The following is a 20,976-nucleotide window of genomic DNA, read 5'->3' on the forward strand; positions in this document are numbered from 1 at the left end:
CTACGCAACAACCCCTTTATGCGATTTATGAAATAAAGGAAAACATTTATAATTGCAATTGTGTTTTTTTTTTCTCAAATTTTGGCAACACTACATTAGAGAAAACGACGAACCCAAAATCAAAAATATTTCTTTGTATTTACTCATTCAGTTATCAAATTTGTCAATGTATGTAAAATATTCTGAGTTTGTAAATGCTTTTCTCGAAGTTCGTTGCGTGTGCTTTCGATCGTCTCAAGTATATCAGTTTCTTTCTCCGACAATTACTGCCCGTTCAGTTACACTCGCGCAGGAGCGTCGTAATAAAACGCAAGAAGCCGTTTGCTCGTCGCGTTATGAAATATGGAAGCAGCCACGGCTCCGCGGGCGGAATTTGAAGAAAGCGAAAACTGAAATTCCTTACCCTCTTCAAAAACGGCCAGACCAGACGGTATTATCTTTTCGTGGAACGCTATAAATCCGAAGTGTCAGCGGCCGGCCGACCGGTCGGGAATCATTGTTCTTTCCGTCGCGTCGGTACAGTGCGTGTAATAACCGACGCTGCGGCGCGGCACGGTGCTCGCGCCCGCGTCGAAACGAAGCGTCAGTCGCAGCTGACACTGCGTGTTCCCTATTAATCTTAAACAGAAATTTTCATACTTACCTCACAAACGAGATAGAATCGGACATATTTTCAAGCAGAATTCTGAACTACGTGGGTAGGTATCCCGAATCGATAATTTCGATTATTAGAGGTTCGGACGAACTTTTACACTGGCCAGACTCTCGGCCAACAATCCGAGAATTCGCGAGTTTTTGTTCGATGGTTAAAGACTTAAGCGGAAGAAACGAATTCGCCCTGCGGAAAGTTGCCCGTATATCCAGAACTTCGGGGACATCTTTCCACCTCCGGGTACAGTCGATCGTTTCAAGGAACGATTCCAAGGGATACGGTGAAAGGGAATTGGAGGCTAAGGGGACCAATTTCGTTTAGCGGAGAGTGCTTATAAAGTTGCGAATAGTTCAGTTGTACAAACATGCGACGAATCTACAGACACATACTTATACACATGTATGTCCATTAATCCTTCTTATATTATAATTGTGATACATCTACTTATTCTATAATCACGGCGTTGACCTATGCAAGAGTTCTTTATACCAATTCATTTCTTCCATTTATCATCCATAACTTATAGGTCTCCTATGATTGAATTTTTTCTACTTATCCACTAATCACTTCGACAGCTCTATGTCGTCGCGCTACGTCAAGGGCAGTAGTCTCGATTGGTCAACGTATCAAAACGTTAAACACCGACATTCGATCCTCGATTCATCGAGTCAGACCGAAATCACAATGGATAATAACTCGTTTCATACGGATATCTGCCGTTCCAGAAGCAATCATTGCTTTATGACTTGTTTCACGTAGACGTTTTTTGTCGTAAAGGCTATATTGTTCGATCGTGCCTAGAGTTATACTGTTAGTATTCGAAGTAGCCTATACTGTAACCTACAGTTCCATTGTTTGTCGGAATTGAAAGTTAGCTCCATCCAGCGCGCCTTAAAAAACTGTGTCACGAAAACTTTCCCGGGAGCAGCCGTTCGGAGGCTCCTCTCCAGTGGCAGAAAACCGTTCCGTCGCATCGCGTCGCCTTAAACAAATTCGCGAAATCTTGGTTACGAGTTTTTCTCCGCGGTGAATTCGGTCCGCGACGTCAATTGATTCCATCGTGATCAATGCCGCAGCCTCACCTTATCCGGAAACGTTTTTCCAAGAGGGAAAGATTTCTCTTCTATCTAGGAAGTTCGGCACTTGGACCGTGAGGGAGGCGGAATACATCAAACTACCCCACAACGAAACGGAACCGCCTGTTCTGCATCCCCATGCCATTGTCCACTGCTGCGGGGTATAACATCAGAGATCTTCGTTTCGAAGCACTTTGCATACAGCATTCTTGCCTTCTTATTTGCCAACCGAATGGCTTAAGTGGGCTCCTGGACAAATCTTTGTAAGCAATGTGATAGTATCTTGTTGCCAGAAGGGCGAATCTTTCCACTGCCGATGATATGAATTCTAATATTCATAAAATGAATTGCTATTTAGTTAAAGATTAATAATAATAATTATGATAACGAAACAGAAGTGCCAAATCTTCCAAGTTCTAATCAGAGCTCAAATCCCCCCGGTTTATAAATAACGCAATCGACTATACCAGGATAAATGATCGTTCCAAGTCCAAATGAATGAAATAAGCAGAGAAATGACAAATACGTGTTAGTAGCGTAAACACGGCGAACGACGTCGTGCACGCGTCTCGACAAAAGGAGCAATTAAGATTTGGCGAAAGAAGTTTTCCCGTTGGCGCGAGTAACGCAATCAAAACGTTCGCTCTGGTTTCTAAAAACGGGAGCAACAATCTCGCGCCGTGGCTAAAAGAGGCTGAAAAATTCATTTGCGAAGTAATTCGTTCTTGCGGCTGGAAATGAGAGAAGCCAGGCTTCGTCGACCGCGTTCCAGCTCTCGACGAAACGTCGGAAATGTAACCGTCGCGTCGGTTTCAACGAGTCTACGGCTTGGTAAATGCGAGCCCATAATTAACGCGGTATAATAAGTATGGTAATGAGGTGTCGGCTCGCGGAAGAAAGAACGAAGGAAGCTCGAGGCTTCGTTATTCCCGGCTGATTTGCCCCCGGGAACACATCGCGCATCTGTTTAAACGCGTAAACTATGCCTCTCGCCACCTACTTCCATCGTGTTCCGGTTCTACTTTCGCCTCCGGTCCATTGAAATGTCAGGGTCTGCTGAAATCGATAAAAACCATTTTCAGTTTAATCTTTCCCCGCGAATTGCATTCAAAAATCGTACTATGGCCAAGACGAATAGTTGTGACTCTTTTTCTTTTCTTAACGAGTCGACTACACGTTCATTCTTAATTCACTCGTGTGTTCACATTCGTTGTTTATTGTAAGAAGTATCAACAAAGGACTTGCTATCGGGAGCTGGAATATCGAAAAAACGAAGGTCGGGAGAACTATTAACAGAGTGGATAGTGTCCTCGGACAGCGAAGTGCAGTTTGCTCGCGCTGTACCGGCGAGATCCTTTGGAGACCGTAGATCCTTGATCGAAAATAGTACGAAAAAGTCAAAAGACAATAAGGAAGAACTGCGATGGCGCGCTCGATAGCGCTTTTACTTGTAACGAAGTATGTACGTTCGACTTCGAGTCTCCAAGTGGCTCTCTGAGTGCACCTCTTTTTCTTCGGATACTGCGTTCAGCTATATTTCTCCAACGGATAATTCCGGGTCGCTCTGGTGTTTTACGCTTATTCGTATTACGAAGAAGATGCACCGATCGGCAATTATCTATTTTGGTAGAACGTGTCGGTGTCACATGGAACTCCAATGAGAAGCTTAGATATTTAATATGCACAACAAATGATCTTGGCGCAATGGATGCTGATCTCTTGTGTAAACTTCGATCGAAATAATGAATTATTCATTTAAAATAACTTCGGTTCTCCCAAATTGGATTATTATGTCCGACGGAAGTGGACCTTTCTCAGTTCTGAGAAAGTCCTTTCGAGATATTTCCCTCAACGGTGAAAAATAAGCAAAAATTCCTTGAACCTTGATTTTTCAGCGTAGCAGTATATGTATGTACCTATACCCGAGCACTCGAGCCGGCTGACAGGCTTTCGACAAGCCGCATTTCCGGAACAAAGGGCCGACCATCGATCTCGTGTCCGCGGTGTTTCACCGGATCGATGATCGTCTTATATCATTCGAGCGGCTCCGACCACTCTGAGAGCGTTTTTTCTTTCGTCCGTTATCCAATCACTCGACTGTAGTTTGTCACGCGGTGCATCGCGTTTTCCTCAGCATGCGTCGCGATATTTTTCGGAGCGAAACCACACACGCGTTGCGCTCGAACAAAGAACTATACGAGATTGCTTGCTATTGGTTGAGAAACGTTTACAGCTTGAATCTGCTACGCACGCGTATACATTTATAGCTCGACATTCGGCTACCCCTTGCCTTGCCATCGTCCCTTTAGACGAAATTATCTGCGTATGTGTTTTATACAAATTGAAATCTCGAGGCGTACATTCTTGGTCAAAGGATTGAAATGCGCCGATAACTTCGATTCGAATAGTTTCAAAACGAGGAAAAATAGCGTGATATTGTACCTATTTGAAGATAAAACAACCAAATATTGTGTTATCGTACGGCGACAATTATAGTTTAGGTAATCGACTATTGCCTTCGGTGCAAACAACCAAGTCCAGTCCCCCGGTATTTTCTATTTGCATGGATTTTTCGTTCCACGTTACTGGTGTACAAATACCGTGGAAACGTTTCTCGTAGATCGTGCAATCGGCGCGAGGCTCGTCACAAAGGGAAATAATGATTTCACGGTTCAAAGTGCAACGCGAGCCTAAAAGGTTTAATGGGGAGGGCGTGGATGGCCGTCGGCCAATTACTTTCATCCGTTTAATTAACGTCCATAGAATCGGCCGAGCGTTTTTTCGTTCGGTTTACTTAATCGTGTGTTCAGTAACGAGTATGGATCGTAGAGCGAGAGAGATCAACGAGAGGGAGATACGGAGATAAAAAACAAACAGTCGCGCTGGCCCGTAATCGTTTTATTACCACGAGTCAATTAACCCCGATCGGGTTCGAATTAATTGGCTAATTAATACACACACCCGTCTCGTAATGAATGCGACGAGCAGTCGGTCGAGCTCCGTTAATAATCCGCTCGTTATCGTTCTCAATTTAGACGATGTTTCTAAGCACGCAGCGTGCGTTTTCTACGCAAATATTTTAAATTGTCTCTTCTTCCACGTTATCGTACGAACCACATCTCCTTAACATTCTGCCATTGACTCTTGTTGCATCCTCGCAATAGCAACGCACGAAGGTTCACTATCTTGCTTCTTTTGCTCGCACTTCCGAAATTGTAAAAATGCATAAAACTCCTAAATAGGATTCATTTAGTAGCATTCCTTCTGTTCTGTCCGTCGCATTTTCGTCAATAAAAAGGAGGTTTTAGATTTTAAGGGAAACTAAACTGTTACCTTTGGCGTTGTAACCATCCAGTGTTCGAAGTTCGCCTAGCTTCCTACTTTTTGCCGACGTCGGCTTTGTTTTCCTTGTTTCGGTTCTCATTCGAGACGAGTAGGCAGCTATCTGCGTACCTCGTAGGGGCAAAATTTGTCTCCGTCGGACCACTCAGAAATTCACAGTTCCTGGTAGTTGAACGTTTGCGCAGGGACACGCGAGCCAGACGCCGACAATTAAAAATGTGTATACACTACGAACGAGGGAGACACGCAAACGAGAACTAGCGAAATTTGAATATTTCGTGCGCGTTTCGCTCCCTTACTCGACGAGCGCGGAAAGAGACTTGGTGAGAAACGCGTGGACGTCGAGTTACCACGTTAATTTTAAGAAAACCTGGTTTCGTGCCATTTTAGGGGTATACGATTCTACAAGAAATCCAGAAGAGTGCAAAACAAGCGCAACATAATCTTGTATTAAAAAATAAATACTTATTTTACGTAACAAATGTTACCGGTGAGTTTGAAATATCCTTGAGATTTCTATTGTGAACTGGAAAATACCAGTACCTGCAATACTTCGTGTTTTTTTTTTAATGTGTCGCCGTCAGTCATGTGACCTGTTTCCAATGCGTGACCGTGTAGACTGTAGACAACGACGGTTCAAGAAGTTTCCATGTACGTATAATACGTCCCTACCTCAGCTCGTCCATCGAGATATCGAAAGAGAAACACTGAATGTGTATTATTGCCGCGAGAAAAGAGACGGGCTTAATTAGCGGACATTCAGGCGGGCCTAATCAGCCAGAATGAGGTGCGGTTCCGTTGATTACGGTCGCCGTCGAATCGCCGCACCGAGCTGATTCGTGGCACCGTACATCGATCCTTCGCCAATAAAATCAACAGCGGCGCGAGGATGCGATGAAGGCAACGATTATGATCAATAAATTATCCCTATCGTTAATCAACGCGGGCGTAATGCGTACTCTGACCGCGCGATGATCGATTATACCTATGTACATGCTCCGTTTGACGATGGACTCCGTCATTGTGACGAGATATCGGCTTGTTCTCGTTGTTTACCGCGCTGGTATCGCGCGGTTTCTTATCGCTGATTTTCATCGAGCACGAATTCCATCCATCATCGGCGGGCCGACGCGACGCGTTTTTCCATGGTCGTCGGGCTTTCAATTTCCCAATCGTAGCGATTACCGAATTGCGTGCTACACCGATCGTCGCTGTACGCTAACTGATCGTCGAATGGTTTTCATTTTCTTCCCGTAGGTAGTAGACCTTTCGACAACCTTCGTTATAAGGGAAAACTTTAGACAGTTTCCGACAGCAAGACATTTCACATTTTGCATATTCGTGCACAAAGGTATAACAATGATTGTGCTCGACGATCCAATCGAAAAAACCGGGCGAAAAAGATCAGCGATTCAGTTAAGCCCTGTAACGTATCGGTGGATCACGTTCCCGTTAATCGCGACTCGTTAAAAGCATATGGATTTTTTAAGGAAGTCGCAGGCTCGCGAGCTCAATAGAACGATATACCTTTGACCTGCGTTAATTGGATGCACCTATCGGTCGGGCCAATTTCTTTCGTCGGTTTTACGAACGATCCGCTACTTTTTTTTTGCTCGGTTTGAAAGAAAATCAATCGGGTTGGGCGAATGAAACCCCCGCGAAGCATTAACGTTCCGAAGACAACCCCAATCACGGTCGATGCGTTATCTTTATCGCTTATCGGCCGGTTCGAACGTCACGATGATCGATCGACTCTCCGCGCGTATCTCATCGTGTATCCCATTTATGTGAACGTGGTTATTACTTATATAGAACGGGGACGATGGAAACTGATCATCCGAATAAATATTTGGAGGGACGCGAAACGTGTCGCGTTCAGGCTGTGCGGTGAAGACATCGTTAGTAATTCATTATACATATGTAGGTAGTTGGATGACGAGGCTATCAGGGATGTGATATTTAATTATGAAAATTTTTCATAATTAAATATTAACATTCCATTCTTTAGTTTAAAGTCGTACGAAACGTGTTGCGTACTAGACTCAAAGGAAAGAAAATGGTTTCAAGATTGATAGATGTTTTGCAGCGGCGAGCACAGAAGGTTCCATCTCGACCACTTTTATATCCAGCATTTACAGCGAATAATGTTTCCAAGGAAACAACAGAACATGGAAAACCATTGGTACTCTAAAATTATGGCAAATGGGTGTTGTCTATGTTTACGAGAACTTACGCCTTCGATACACGAACGGTCTCGGTTCGCGATCAACTTTTAACGACTCCGAACGGGCAGTCGATGTGCCGGATGTGAATGGAAACAGGGAACTCAGCCGTTTCCATTTAGCAGTCCAGCGGCGGGGAATTTAAGAGTTTCAAGGGTGAAGATGGATCGTTCCAAAGTTCGATGGGTATTCAGGACGAATTTAAACACTCCGATGGGGTGAGTTTGGGATACACGAGCAAATGAGAACATCTTCCGTGGTAGTCGGTGAAACGGAATTCCGTAATATCACAGGGCCCTTAAAGAGGGGTCGAGGAATGGGGAGGCTGGAAGAAAAAAAGGGCTGACTGAACGGGAGAACAAGTGGAAGTTTCACGAACGGTCATCCGCGAAAGAGGGAAAGTTTTGTTGCAGCCGGACCGCGTTTATTCATTTCGAACGGTTTCCCTCTGTGCCGAGTGGCTGGAACGCCGTTACTCGAAACATTAGTCGAGAGACTCGGTTGTGTCCCAACCGAATTGATTTCTCGCCGTGCGCGGGGTTACAAACCCGCTCGATCGCACCAATGCAATCCGGCGACAGAAGTCGATTTTCATTTCGCGGCAAGAACATGGAATTGGGACGGCGCGGCGCGGCGATGGCTCAGCGAGTGAAATGAATTCGGATAACCGATGAATATTCAACGGGTATGTTTTTCTCGCCCCGAAGAAAAACTTTAACTATTTTATTCTAGCCTTTTTTCCATCGACGCGAGGTAGCGCCCCTTATCTTTACCGCGTTCCAATGTCTCCGTTTTATGCATCGTCCCCTTCGTCTTGGTTCGTTCTCGAGTTCTTTTTTTTTTCATCGATGTAGTATTCATGACGCCTCGCGAACCTCGTAAATATTATCCTCTCCTTTTTTAGTGGTATAGCACGCGTGATACGGGGGAGTTCTTTTTCTATGTTGACGATAAACTTGTTCCCTTCGGGATCACTGTACCCGACTACAGCCCGCTACCAAAGGAGTGATTTTCTGCTTTAAAACAATCTCCTGCTACGCCGTTTTTTAATGCAGGTTCGATCCTATCGATTGAGTTGGTTTCTAGTCGATGGCACAGCTGAAATATCCAAAGAAAATCAAATAAAGTAGAAAAGAATAATAAATCGTAGACTTGTAGTATCGATACAAACGATAATAAAACTAATATTATAACGGCTGATACCAAACTTAGTTCAAATCGTTGATCCCTTGTCGTTGTCCAAAGAGTTTCGCGTAAAATGGTCAATCTGTTGCGTACTTGTCCCCTAAACTTGAACACGTAAGGAAAACTTTCCTGTCCGACTACTCTACATTCAGGTAGATCCGGAGGGAATGCTGGTATATACATACGTATGCTTTTGGACGTGTTTTGTACCTTTTATCCCTATTGTGCCTACGACATTCCTCGAAGAAAATTCCTCTCATATTGGCACTTTCGATTCGTCGTTTTACAGCAGCACCGAAGCACGTATGACGCTTCAGAACCAAGTATGTACCTTCCACCCATGTCCGTCTTTATAATCAGCTCTTGTTCCTCGTGCCGCTATAGCGCGTATGTCACGATACGAACACAGAAGACTTTCCTCCTCCATATTTATGTACACTCTTTGTACTTGCTAGAGCACGTGTCACGCTCCGCGGGTGGAACTCCCGTAAACGTCCCGTTTTCTCTATATTGACACAACGCGCGACGTGCTTTTAGAGAAATTATCTCTTCTACTCTATGTCTCATCCGATACGGTTCTATCTCGACGCTTGTGTCGACACAATCACTCTGTCATCAAAGAAGTAGTTTGTTATAGAATAAATCCGTAGTGTTTCGAGAATCCTGATAGTTTCGAAAGTTGTTACAAAAATATAAGTTCAGACAATGCTAATAGTGTTCATTCCACCTCTTCATCTTCCTTCCTATTCCTATATTCAACGCGGCCCGGCGTGGCGCCTGATGCGTGCCAAGCGCTGTTTGTTCTACAATCACGTTAAACGAGTTATCTTGATCACTCCGGGCGTAGGGTCGTACACGCGCCGGTTACTCGAACCTCTTCGTTCGCGGGTAATTGATTGGATATTATTTGCACAGATTTCTCGATACCGAGAAAAAAGCGCGAGGGGCCGATAGGGGTTCCACGAGTCATCGATGCTTTCGTTCTTCGTTAGTCGAATCGTCGATTCAGTTTCGTTTCAACCGTCGAAGAATAAGAAGCAGGCATAACGAGTATTCTTCTGTTTCGTTTTCGCCAGTAAGTAGTAGGTAAGTATCGAAGCGAATATCTTGCGACAAGACAATTAAACGCCTGAAGATTTCGCCGCGTGAAACTTTTCCCGAGTGATACGACCGTATTTCCGGCGCTCCTTTCGCTTGACGTTTCTCGTTCCGCAATATCCGCTGTGCGACCGAAAACATTTATTATCAGTACGTTGGAGCACTTTGCGAAACGCGCGCTCTCCCGTGCATATTCTCGGATATTTTCAAGTGTTCGATTTAAGTCGCGGAGTTTACGATTAATCGTTAATTGTTAGACGTTTCTCGTAAATCCTTCGAAAAAATCCTACAAAAATGTCTTCGAGGAGGAAATGTCGAGCTAGTTTTAGCAAAGAACGTTACTGACAAATATTGAAGCTCGAGTTGTGCCGCGGCTGGAGAAATTTTGATCGCCCAGAAAAATGGAACGGTTTGAATTACCGTCCTCCGTTTACGGTTACACCGGGAATGGAATGCAACGATACTTTAACGTTTGTTTCCTTGTTCGATGTAGAAATTGAGAGTTACACTCTCGTTTGAAGGATCCCTGATGATCTCGGTGTTGTTCAACGTTTGCGATAAATTAATTGGTTTCGATAAATTAATATTCCTGATCCATTAGCGCTTCTCCGTTCGGACAAAGTGCAGCATCATCGAGAAGAATGCGCCGTTTTAAATTCCTTCGGCAGCCCCGACTGTACGGCCAGCAGTCCAAATATTTTCATTAAAATAATTGATATCCGCGTCGGAGCACGGTGTTCGAACTTCGAACGCGACAAAAAAAATAATCTAATCGATTTCGAAATTTGGATCTACCCATCGATCGTCCGCAGTCCCCCGCTAATCAACGATTCATTGATACAAAGTCGCCATTGAATCTATACATAATCGATCGCCGTAATTGTATGATGTACCTACTGGTAAGCACGCGTTACGGCCTTACCGGATAATAGGGGATCAATTGGCTGAATTAATTTCCTTTATGGTATTATAGGTTAATAGTACCGTTCCTTTGTGAGATAATAGTAATGGATTTGATCTTTGACGAAGCAAAATGGTGGTGTAACGGTTGATTGTTCTGATTGCATGCAATCGCGTGCTCATTGAATAGTAGTTGATTCCTAATTGCTGAACTCTATCTCGATCTCTGGTTCTTCGTCTATCATGATAGTTAAACCGAGACCCGTTCGGCACGATCTTTTTCTTCATTTGAGAAATCATAGAATAGCCAGAAATCGTACAAAGTAATGTAGACAAATTACTACCCCCCTTTTTAACTCTACATACCACGCGAATTAAAGATTCACCATTTCATAATTACTTTTCTTCATATCATTTAATGTATGCATAAGGGCTGTCGATCTCTTATGCTGTTATTTTTGTCATCAAGATTTCGTATGCTATGTCTGGATGAACCTGACGTTCATGGAAATAATCTCTCGTACAGGCGAATAATTAAAAGCTGTAACCCAATGGAGTGCGAGCGACGTTTGATGGACGCGAATCATTTACTCGTGTAATCGTATCTGCCAATAATTGAATTTCATCTGCTCTGCCAGCTGTGTGCCGTTAAACCGGTGGCTATTGTAATTAGACGAAAAGCAGCAAGCTACGACTATTTTTATACTTGGACGTATAGTTGCACTCTACAACTAGAGAGTGCAGTTTTATTTACGCCCTGTTATCCGATTCAATTGTGGGCGTCTAAATGCGTAAGTACGGGGATGCGATGCGGTTCGAAAAGACTCGAAAACGTTCGACGACGCGTAAAAGTTAGCAAAGAAGGAAAACGAGAACGTTTCGGTTATGGCCAATTCTGTCCGGCCCCTCGTATTCCCGATCGTATTCGTTCCACGGTGTTCGATGGTGAATTTCAGTTGGTGGTGAGGCACAATGGCGTTCTCGTTCGCGTGCTCGAGATTTACGCCCTCCTCCACCCTGGGTTTCACTTAAACTTTCTCGAACTCGGATGCGCGTGTTTCACAGCAGCGGAGCATTTGAAATTTCAACGTACGACGATCAACGCGACAACCGGCACAAGCTTATCGAGCGCGTCGCATTTAACAGGACACCACGCTGATTTGCAATAACTTCGCACAAAGAGAGGTAAAAAATTGCAAAGCCGTCGGTGCGCAAAATTGATTCGAACAGCTCGAACGAACCCGCGGTCGCGGCTCGTTATTCAACAACGTTAATAAATACCGCGAACTAACTTATGATAATAACGCGTCCGGGACGTGTAATCGATAACGCGCGATATCGTCGCCGATAATAGGAGAAAATTCAATTCGTTTCGCGGCCGATCCGGTGAACAATGTCGGTGGGGCAATTTTCGATATCCTGTACGCCACGCCGCGCCAGCGAGAATACTTCCTGCTCCTGCGTTAGTATAAATAAATCATTTTTACGGGGATGGTTGCTCGTTCAACATTTTCATTTTGCGATCGTTATTCCGTGTTTCTTTCGCGAAATCGTAAATCGCCTCTCTCCAGGTCCACCGCTGATTGTCCCCGGATTATCGCGGACGATGATCCTTCCTGTGAAACGATCGCGGAACCGTGTCGAGACGTCTCCAGGAGGCAATTTAATCCGCTTAAATAACACCGGCATCGATTTAACAGGACATGGAACGCTTCCCTATTTGTTTTAAATCTGTAACTTATCTTGCACCATGTCTGAAGACTTACAATAGCACTGTAGTATTTATGTCGCTACTGGGACACCGGTACGTAGTACATAGTAATGCGAATCCATTGGAAGACACTGTATACCGAAGTCCGTGGTCTCGACGTTTGTATGTGCTACAACGAACCCGTTTTACTCAGAGGCGTGACTGGTAATTTCGTCGAACGTTGATTTGTTTACATATAAAAATTCTCCGATAAGCTTTCGAATGTTACATCGAGAGGGCGGTATTAGACATCTAGGCGCATGTCGCGCGAGAGTACGGTGAATTCGTGTTCACGGCATGGAATAAACGTATCCTTGCACCCGTCTCCGTTTCCGTCGGCTGGTGTGTTAACGGGTGGCACGTTCATCATCAATAACAAGCCCGAGGCAAGCGAGCCAGTCTGTGTCTGCATACTAATACCCGTAACCGCGACGCGACGTCCTTGATCCTCGCCTTCCCTTAAACGCCACGTGCTTCTCGCTATCACGCTGAGTGTAGTCGCTTTCAACTTACGTTTCGCGATACGAAAACCCGCTAATTCGCCGCTGCCGGCTTTTCGTCGCGTTTCGATGTCGAGCCTCGGTTTGTTTTTCTCACTTTTCCTCCCGTAACGTTTCGAACGAATTAACGCGTAGAGCCAGAGGATTAATCGGTTGGCTCGGTGACGAGAGCAAGCCCGATGAAATCGAGATAATCGGCTCGTAATTCGAAACCCTCGGCCGATCGATGAAAGGTAAAACACCATTCGGAACATTTTCCCGTCTGGCCGTACGTGAACCCAGAACTGAAAACCGATTCGATTCGATTCGATTTGATTCGATTTGATTCGTTTCGGCTCGACTCGATTCGATGGAAATCTGTGTTTACCGACGAGTCGTGTTTCGATTACCTACTGTCTGAAGAGGTGTGGAATGTCGATCGCCTATCTAGGAGCTAAGCGCTATGTGCATTTTATAAAATTTTCTCGAGTTAGACGAGATTTCACGCTATTCGTAGAACAATCGTCCATTGAAGAATTCCTAATGATCGTTATACGTTGTATCGTTATACATATGTATGTATATCTGTAACGGTTGCTTGAATGGAGAAGGTAGTATATTAATCCGAGTTAGGTATATACAATGTGTTCATTAATTTACAGAGTAACTATAATTCAATTGACTATCTTACCACATTAAATTCTACTGCACGAACCCCTTATACGTCTTGGCCTTCAAAGATTTGGATAAACTGAGTTTCCTTGTACCACGTAACAGGAGAGCACTGTACCGACTGGATATCAGTCACAAACACTTACTGTATTTCAGCGAGGGCAGAAAGAAGTTTTCCGTTTTCTTTTCGGGTGCTTCGAACCAGTATGTACCGCGCCAGTCGCGTCAAAGAACAGAAGTTCGATAATAATTATCCACCGAATTTCCAGAAAAAGCGGGGACCCGTCGACTCGGTACGCCCGGAGAACAAAGCCCTCCCGGACGAGCCACGAGAGAAGGGGATTCGTGAAATTTAACAAAGCGGGCTCAGTCTGTGAATTTGAATGATAAAAGGAAAAATAGAGGTCCGCCGGCACGTACCATCTACGGCAAAGGATTCCGGCGATGGTTTTAAAGGGATCCGGCAGAAAGATGCTAGCACGGATCAGACCGAATCCGTGGAAGAATCGGAAGATCAGGCGTTTCGTGACGGTTCTCGGCGTCGCGCGGCACTATTGCACGAACGCTACGCTGCATGGGCTCGGATACGTCGTCGATCCTGAGTTGCACGCGATCGAGAGATTCCTGTGGCTCGTGGTTTTCATTGTACATGCTGTAATCGCCGCCTGCGTGATATCGCATCTCACCGTGAAATTTCAGGTAATCACTTCGGGGCCACTGTTCTTCGAACAGAATGGGTTCTCCATCTTTTCCAAATTCAGATGTTGTATACAAACTTTAGGATATTATAGTCGAACGGTTATTATTTCATACATCTCGGTTGAGTCGGAACCACGGCGCGACATTGACATATTTAGACAAATCACGCCGGAAAGTCGGTAACAATGACACGCGACTCGAGGACGGAAGGTCACGGGTGTAACAAGTAAGTCGCGGACAGATCGATCGCGGTGATTCATTAGCCGCTGCAATCCAGTGTCTCGATGTCCCGTTAATTGACGTATCGCCGCATATCCCGTGAAAGTTTAAAAAGCTTGTTTGCCTAATACCTACGTCCCCGTGCACCAGCCGCGTTACCACACACAAACACGATTTGTTATTCAATTACGGGATCGCGCGGTCGATTATTTATTTAGAATATTCATTTACTCGTCGGCCGGCGGAGCATGCCTGTGGAATAGTGGAAAATCTGAATATTCAAAGATCGAAATCCGGTTGCCCGGGGCCCGGCTAATGCGCGATACGCGCGCTGAATCGTTTTCAGGAAGCGCCGACGTCCATCGGTATCGAGTCGATGAATCACAGAATATCCGGTGTCCCGTTCCCGAGCGTCACCCTTTGCCCGAACGACCGCGTCGACTGGGACAAGGCGCTGGAGCTCGAGAAGAGAATTTTTCGGAACGCCACCGATCATCGGACGCTGAGAACCTTTCGCGATTTCTTGGTCGGGTTGTCAGTTCTCAGTTTCGGTGATTTTCATCGCCTTGATTTTCTGAAACACCGTAGGCTCGACGAATTGACCGGTGAGTGGAGATTCTAATTCTAATTTATATACATACCTCGATACTCAGCAAACTCTCGTACTATGTAGGTACGTAGTTGTTGGAAACTTCATAGCGGTTTTAACGATTTCGTGACACGGCCACGACCCCGTAATTCAGTGAAATTAAGAGGACCGTTGTAAAATGTTTCGAGCAGAGGAAAAGAAGGGCAGCGGCTCTTCTGCGGAGAATCATTTATACCGGCGCATTTGCATGAAAAGCGCCCCGACGACGCGGAGTCCTTATTAAACGCGTGGCAGCGTGGCGCGGACCGTTACTGGCGAGACCGAACGCGACGTAACATCGTCGCGAAATCGTCGGCAAAATTTATGTCGGTGGCCAAATTAAAATTTTCCGATCATTCTTTCGTTCGGTCAGCACGGTCGGAGAAATTCCCGACGATCGAAAAACGAGGCGGAATCGTGTACGATGCGGTGGGAACGAGGCGAATAATAAAAATCTCCACGGAATGCGGGTAGCGGGTGGGCGGGTGCATTTCCATAACCAGATACGGTCGCATCTTTCTGCGGGGCTGACGACCGTATCATTCGAGACTAACTCGTCTGATTTTGCATGTGCCGGTTCTCTTGGACTCTCCCCGTTTACGCGACAGACATGAACGTGACGGATGCGCTGCTGCAAGTGGTGCCGAATTGCGAGCAGCTTCTATCCGACTGCTGGTGGCGAAACTCGGCACGGGACTGTTGCGAGATATTCGAGCTGCAGAAGACGGAGTACGGGTTCTGTTACTCGTTCAACTCGCAGCTGGCAGAGAGAATCATTCGCCGGAAGTATCACGGCTATCGGGAGAAACGGCCCCGCCGAGCCAGCAGTTATGGCGCCTGGAGCGGCCTCAGGGTCACCGCTCGTTTCGGGAACGTGACCAAGCCACCAGAATCCCGTAAGTATCCCCGCGCTTGGAACTCTATCTTCGGATATGTCTTCGCGTTTTCAAGACTGTTGCACTGACTGCGTTTTATCGAGAACCCTCCATCTACACCGGTACTCCGAGACTGTCAAATACATGTTTCTTATTGTTAGTTATGTCGGGTACGCGGAATAGAATCAAAGGTCACTTGGGACTACCGTCAATATTAAATCGTGCTTGTTTACACGAACGCCGAGATTCGAGACTTTCACGTTGTTAACGTTTTATTGTCGGTTCCGTCGGGACATCGTAACGGGAGCCCAAACTATGTCCATCACTCGCCGATAAGAAATTCATCAAAACTCATGTTTCGTCGACGAATGAAATTCCGCTGAAGCCCTGGCAAGCTCTTTCGGGAAACCGGCGGCGTAATGTTATCTGCGGTGCCGCGGTGCCATTTAATTTTATGTCCACGACTTCGCAAAGTGACTCTCGGCGAGCATCTTGGTGGTTATTCGTGGTCCTTGAAAAATTTTCCCGTGACACGGGACCGCGTGCGCCGGTGAAACAACGTTGATAAACGAACCGTATTCTCTGGACGAATGGCGTTCCGCGGAAGCGACGTTGTTTAACGCAGATTTAGCCACCTGTAAATAATGCGCTCTTCTACCGCGTGTATTTCTCTCCTCTCTTTCTCTTTCACTCGCTTCTCGTCGTCTTTCGCGTGCCGCGTCGGCTCCCGCGCGTATGTAATTTCGCGTGTCTCGTTATCCGTAACGGTAGAAATGTCCTAATTAAATGTAAAATTGAGAAAAAGATTCGGGAGCAATGAAATTCCATGCGGAAATAGCTCTGTCATCCTATTGTTTGCGTCTCGTTTCTGTAACGGATATAATCCGAAAACAGCATCAACATTTCACAAACACGATAAAAACTCGTATTTCGTTGCGTCCATGTAACTTAACTGTCTTCCTCTTTTTTTTTCAATCCATCCCTCGTCCCGCCAGCCAACGGGGAATAACAAAGCATGCAAAATACGGAAATCCAATTAAGCAAGTAAGCCGAAAAACAATTTGCGAATGCTCGCCAGAATTTAATCCGGCGGATGCGTCGATATGCGCGCATCATAACGCACCAATAGAATTTATATCACGGCATTAACCGACGGGGACCCCAGTGTCCAGCGAATAGAAAACTGGGAAACGAGGAAAAATGAGTGTTTAACCGACGTCGATTTCGATCATCGACGCGATACCTTAATCCATGAGCGTAACATGGTTTCATACGAAACACCGATCGGTTTGTTGAGAAATGTCTCCTTTTGTCGTTCTCTTGTATCCCTCGTAACTTAACAAAGTGTGCTCGAGGCGTAACACCTAGCGTAACGGTGAATAGACTTCTATAAGTTGTTCAAACTCGGCAACAAAGGGGGACAATATATGTATAGAAAGCCTTCGTACAGCCGTGAAATCGTAAAATTACGAATTCAATCGAATTTTCACGTTATCGCGAGGCCGCCAACGGCGCGAACCACGTAGAGCGAGAGGTGACCCGAGTTTTTAGCGAACCGGTCGGTTCTGGTCCGGTCGGGTTGGATCGGATTGGATCGAATCGGATCGTAGGTTCGGCGAGTGGAATCGCGGGAGAACGCTACGACGATCTTCGGACGAGGGAAATTGTCGGCCCGGTGGAGGAAGTTTTACGGGAGTTCGACGGGACCGACGGCCATACTTGACAGGCTCAATGGGCATTCAGTCATCAAAGTGGTAACTTTGGGATCACGTGACCAGCCGCAACAAATTCCAAGTAATTTAACTGCCCCGCTGCCGCGCCACGCTGCGCCGCGCCGCCGGGAAATTCGAGCGATCGAACGGATCGGCTCGATACTGCCGGCAGCCTCGTAGAATCCACGACAAGCGAGTCCTTTCGGGCGTATTTCAATACCAGTATCCGCCCCGCGGACTTACAGGGGAACGTGTACGTAGGTACCTAAGATTCCGAGGTCAATCGATTTTGCAATTTACGACGAATTCTTTCCCATCCCAGGTCGCCAATAAACGGGTTACTTGTAGCTGAAAGGGACACGCGTTGCTCGTTCTGTCAGCCCCACAGACCAGTAGGTACGGCAGTCGTTGGTTTATAGTCTCGCGAAATACGTTCGTTGTAATCGCGCAAGTTATCCCCACTGCGTCTTTCCAGTGAATCGTGGTAGTTGGACCCAAGCGCCATGTATTACGAGGAACTTGCGCCAGTTTCTGTAAAGTATTTTCTTCACTCGTTGACTCCAGTATTTTCTTGCCACGCTGCAGCTAGTCTCGTGCTATGAGTTACGGTTATTTAGAATCGCAAGAGCTACAATACGCTTTGTAAGAACTAAAACACTTTAAGTAATCACCTTTACGTGAGGTGGTTTAATCCCGAAGTATCGATACGAGTCTTTAATGTATTGCAGGTGAAACAGACGGAATTCTGTTTATGCTGGAGGATCCAAGAGCGTGGCCTAACAATGGTCGAGTGATCCCAACGAACTCGCTGACCACCATATCCTTCGACTGCATCTCCGGCTTCGCCACGCAATCTATCCTGAATTTGGACGAGAACAGAGCCCCTTGTAGACACAGCACCGAGAAGTTGTACACTCAAGACACTTGCATATCGCTTTGCAAAAGGAATCACGCCATTAAACACTGCGGCTGCAATCCTTCGTTCATGTTCCCTGCAAGTACGATATTTGAAAGTATACGCTGTAACTCGGACGACTTAAGAATGCTGAGGGGAAACATGGAAAGTTGAAGTAGATTAAGGAATTTGTACAGTAACAGAAGTTTTTGTACAATTCAGAGCAGGAAATTACCCCTTAAGAGGTACCCCCTCTCGCAAAGAGAATTTTCAGGTTATATAGTCTTCACCCGCCAATCATTCAAACTGCCTATCCTTTTGATATGGTAGATCAACGTAATAAAACCAGATTAATCCCACGCGTATCTCAGCCAGTTTCAGCAAACTTCGGTTCAGTTCGAAGGTTATTCATAGTAATATCGTTCTCAATATCTAGTAATCCTGGAACACGTTAACAAGTTCGAGTAATATAATTTGTCTTTATGAGATCCAATAGTATGTACACCAATAATTCGTAGTATAAATAGTTTAACTTTATAATAGAAGGCTGTTGACTTCTAGCTGCGGATCGTGACTGCAATATTTCAGATTTCCTCTGTTTAATCGACCATAACGGTAAGCACCATGAAACGCATCTACGGTTGTTTCCAAATTCTGCGAAAATTTACTAATCCCTTAACGCATGCAAGATCTGTATAAGGACAATGAAATTGCTGAGAACGATGGGGCAGCTGATAAAGACGCAATGGTCTGCAACTGTCCGCCAGCTTGCGACTATTACATCTACACGCCTCACTTGGCCGCAGTACAGACGTATAAATCCAGGGACATCACGCTGGACGTACATTTTTCCAGTCAGACGAACTTCCGTTACAAGATGGACCTGGTCTATACGCACCTAAGTTTCCTCGGTAATTGTCCAAAGATTTGTTACGTAAGTTGTCAGGTATACCATATTCCTTCTTCCCTTTTATCGTATTTATTGTTCGCTTGATTTCTTAACAAAAAAAGTAAGAAAAAAAACGGTATTTCGGCAGCAGAATGACAAAACAATGTTCCCTTCCATTTTCAACGGTCTCGGGTCTTTAATGTCCTGGGTGTGTCAATAGATTATTCCATTAAATTTATAGATACATTCCATCTTGTTAAGTTCAACGAAATTAATATTGTAATTCAGAATTTAGGTCCCATCGTCCTCGAGAAGAATATTTTCGCGTTGTTCGAATTGTAGGAAATCTGCAATCCGATTCGGTGGAGATTTGCATTTGTTTGGGCACCGCCTTTAGCAGTCGAGGCTCGCGAAAAGTTTGCCTTTGTGTCTCCGGCAAACGGTTTAAGAAGCAGCGGTGTAGAACAAACCGATACGAATTAATTCTCTGAGAGCCGCCGAAGGGGAACGATTCGAACATCGAATACGAGATTCACGGGACTGGGGCTTAATTGACGCTGCGACGGTTTCGTTTCGGTCCCATTTAGTTCGGATAATCGGAGTTCCGGCGTATTCTCGCTTGGCTCCGCTCAGCTCGGCTTGGTATACGAGCGACTGCATATTTTTATCGGATTAACATATTAACGAAAGAGGATAGAAAGAACACGGTTGAGTCCGAATCCCTTTTCCAGTGTCTTTCGGCGGCATAATCGGCTTATTTCTCGGGGGCTCGTTACTCAGCGCGGTCGAGCTGATTTATTACCTGATGGCCGTCGTGTTTTCCTACGTCGCCTCGTGTCGCCTGTCCGCCAGGAAAGAAGTTCGAACCGGAAGAACGGTTGCACACGGCGGTGGCAACGGTGGCGGTGGACCATCAACGCTCTTCGCGTTGCCCATTCCGTATTACGGCCCTGTAAAACCGAGATCGAGGAGGATCCCGATTTTAGTGAATTACACTCCCGTGAAATCGAATTTGAACAGATACCGAGCCAACCGGGAAGAGTCGAGTTTTTAACGGGCCACTCGGCCGAATCGCGATTACCATTACTCACGATTTATCGGCGGAATCGATGGCCGAATGAAAAAAACGAAAAAAGGAAGCAGAAGAAAAAGACGACGAAGAAGAGGAGGAGGAGAGATGGAAAATGAGGGAACATAGCTGGAACCGCATCGATTTCGCGTAACAATCTCGTTTTTTACTGCAAATAGAAGTCCTCCGGATAGACGGTAATCACGCCACGAAACACCAACAGCGCGACGCCACGCCGATGCTTACCGATAACGATCGTTGCTCCTACGCGGCCGTCAGAATTATGTAAACGCTTGGATGAACGGTATAACGATAGAAAATCGATTGGTTCCGAGCGCTTTTAGTAGTCGTTTCTACATTTACGTTTACGCTGACAAACACACTGTGTTCACCATTAGAAAGTGCTAGAATTGTTGCTATCGCTGCTAATTATTTATATTCTACACAATACATATCAAATTCAAACACATTGACCAATTCATTTTGTCCTTCGTACTATCACTGCTGAGCAATTAACCTGATATAGAGCATCCGTTCTAATTAATACCAGAGCAATTAGGAGCCCTTCGGAAAATGGGGTCCATCTACCTAAGTTCGCGAGCAAGTTGTGACCA

This window comes from Dufourea novaeangliae, unplaced genomic scaffold, assembly GCF_001272555.1.
Source record: "Dufourea novaeangliae isolate 0120121106 unplaced genomic scaffold, ASM127255v1 scaffold7, whole genome shotgun sequence".
NCBI classification, from domain to species: Eukaryota; Metazoa; Arthropoda; class Insecta; order Hymenoptera; family Halictidae; genus Dufourea; species Dufourea novaeangliae.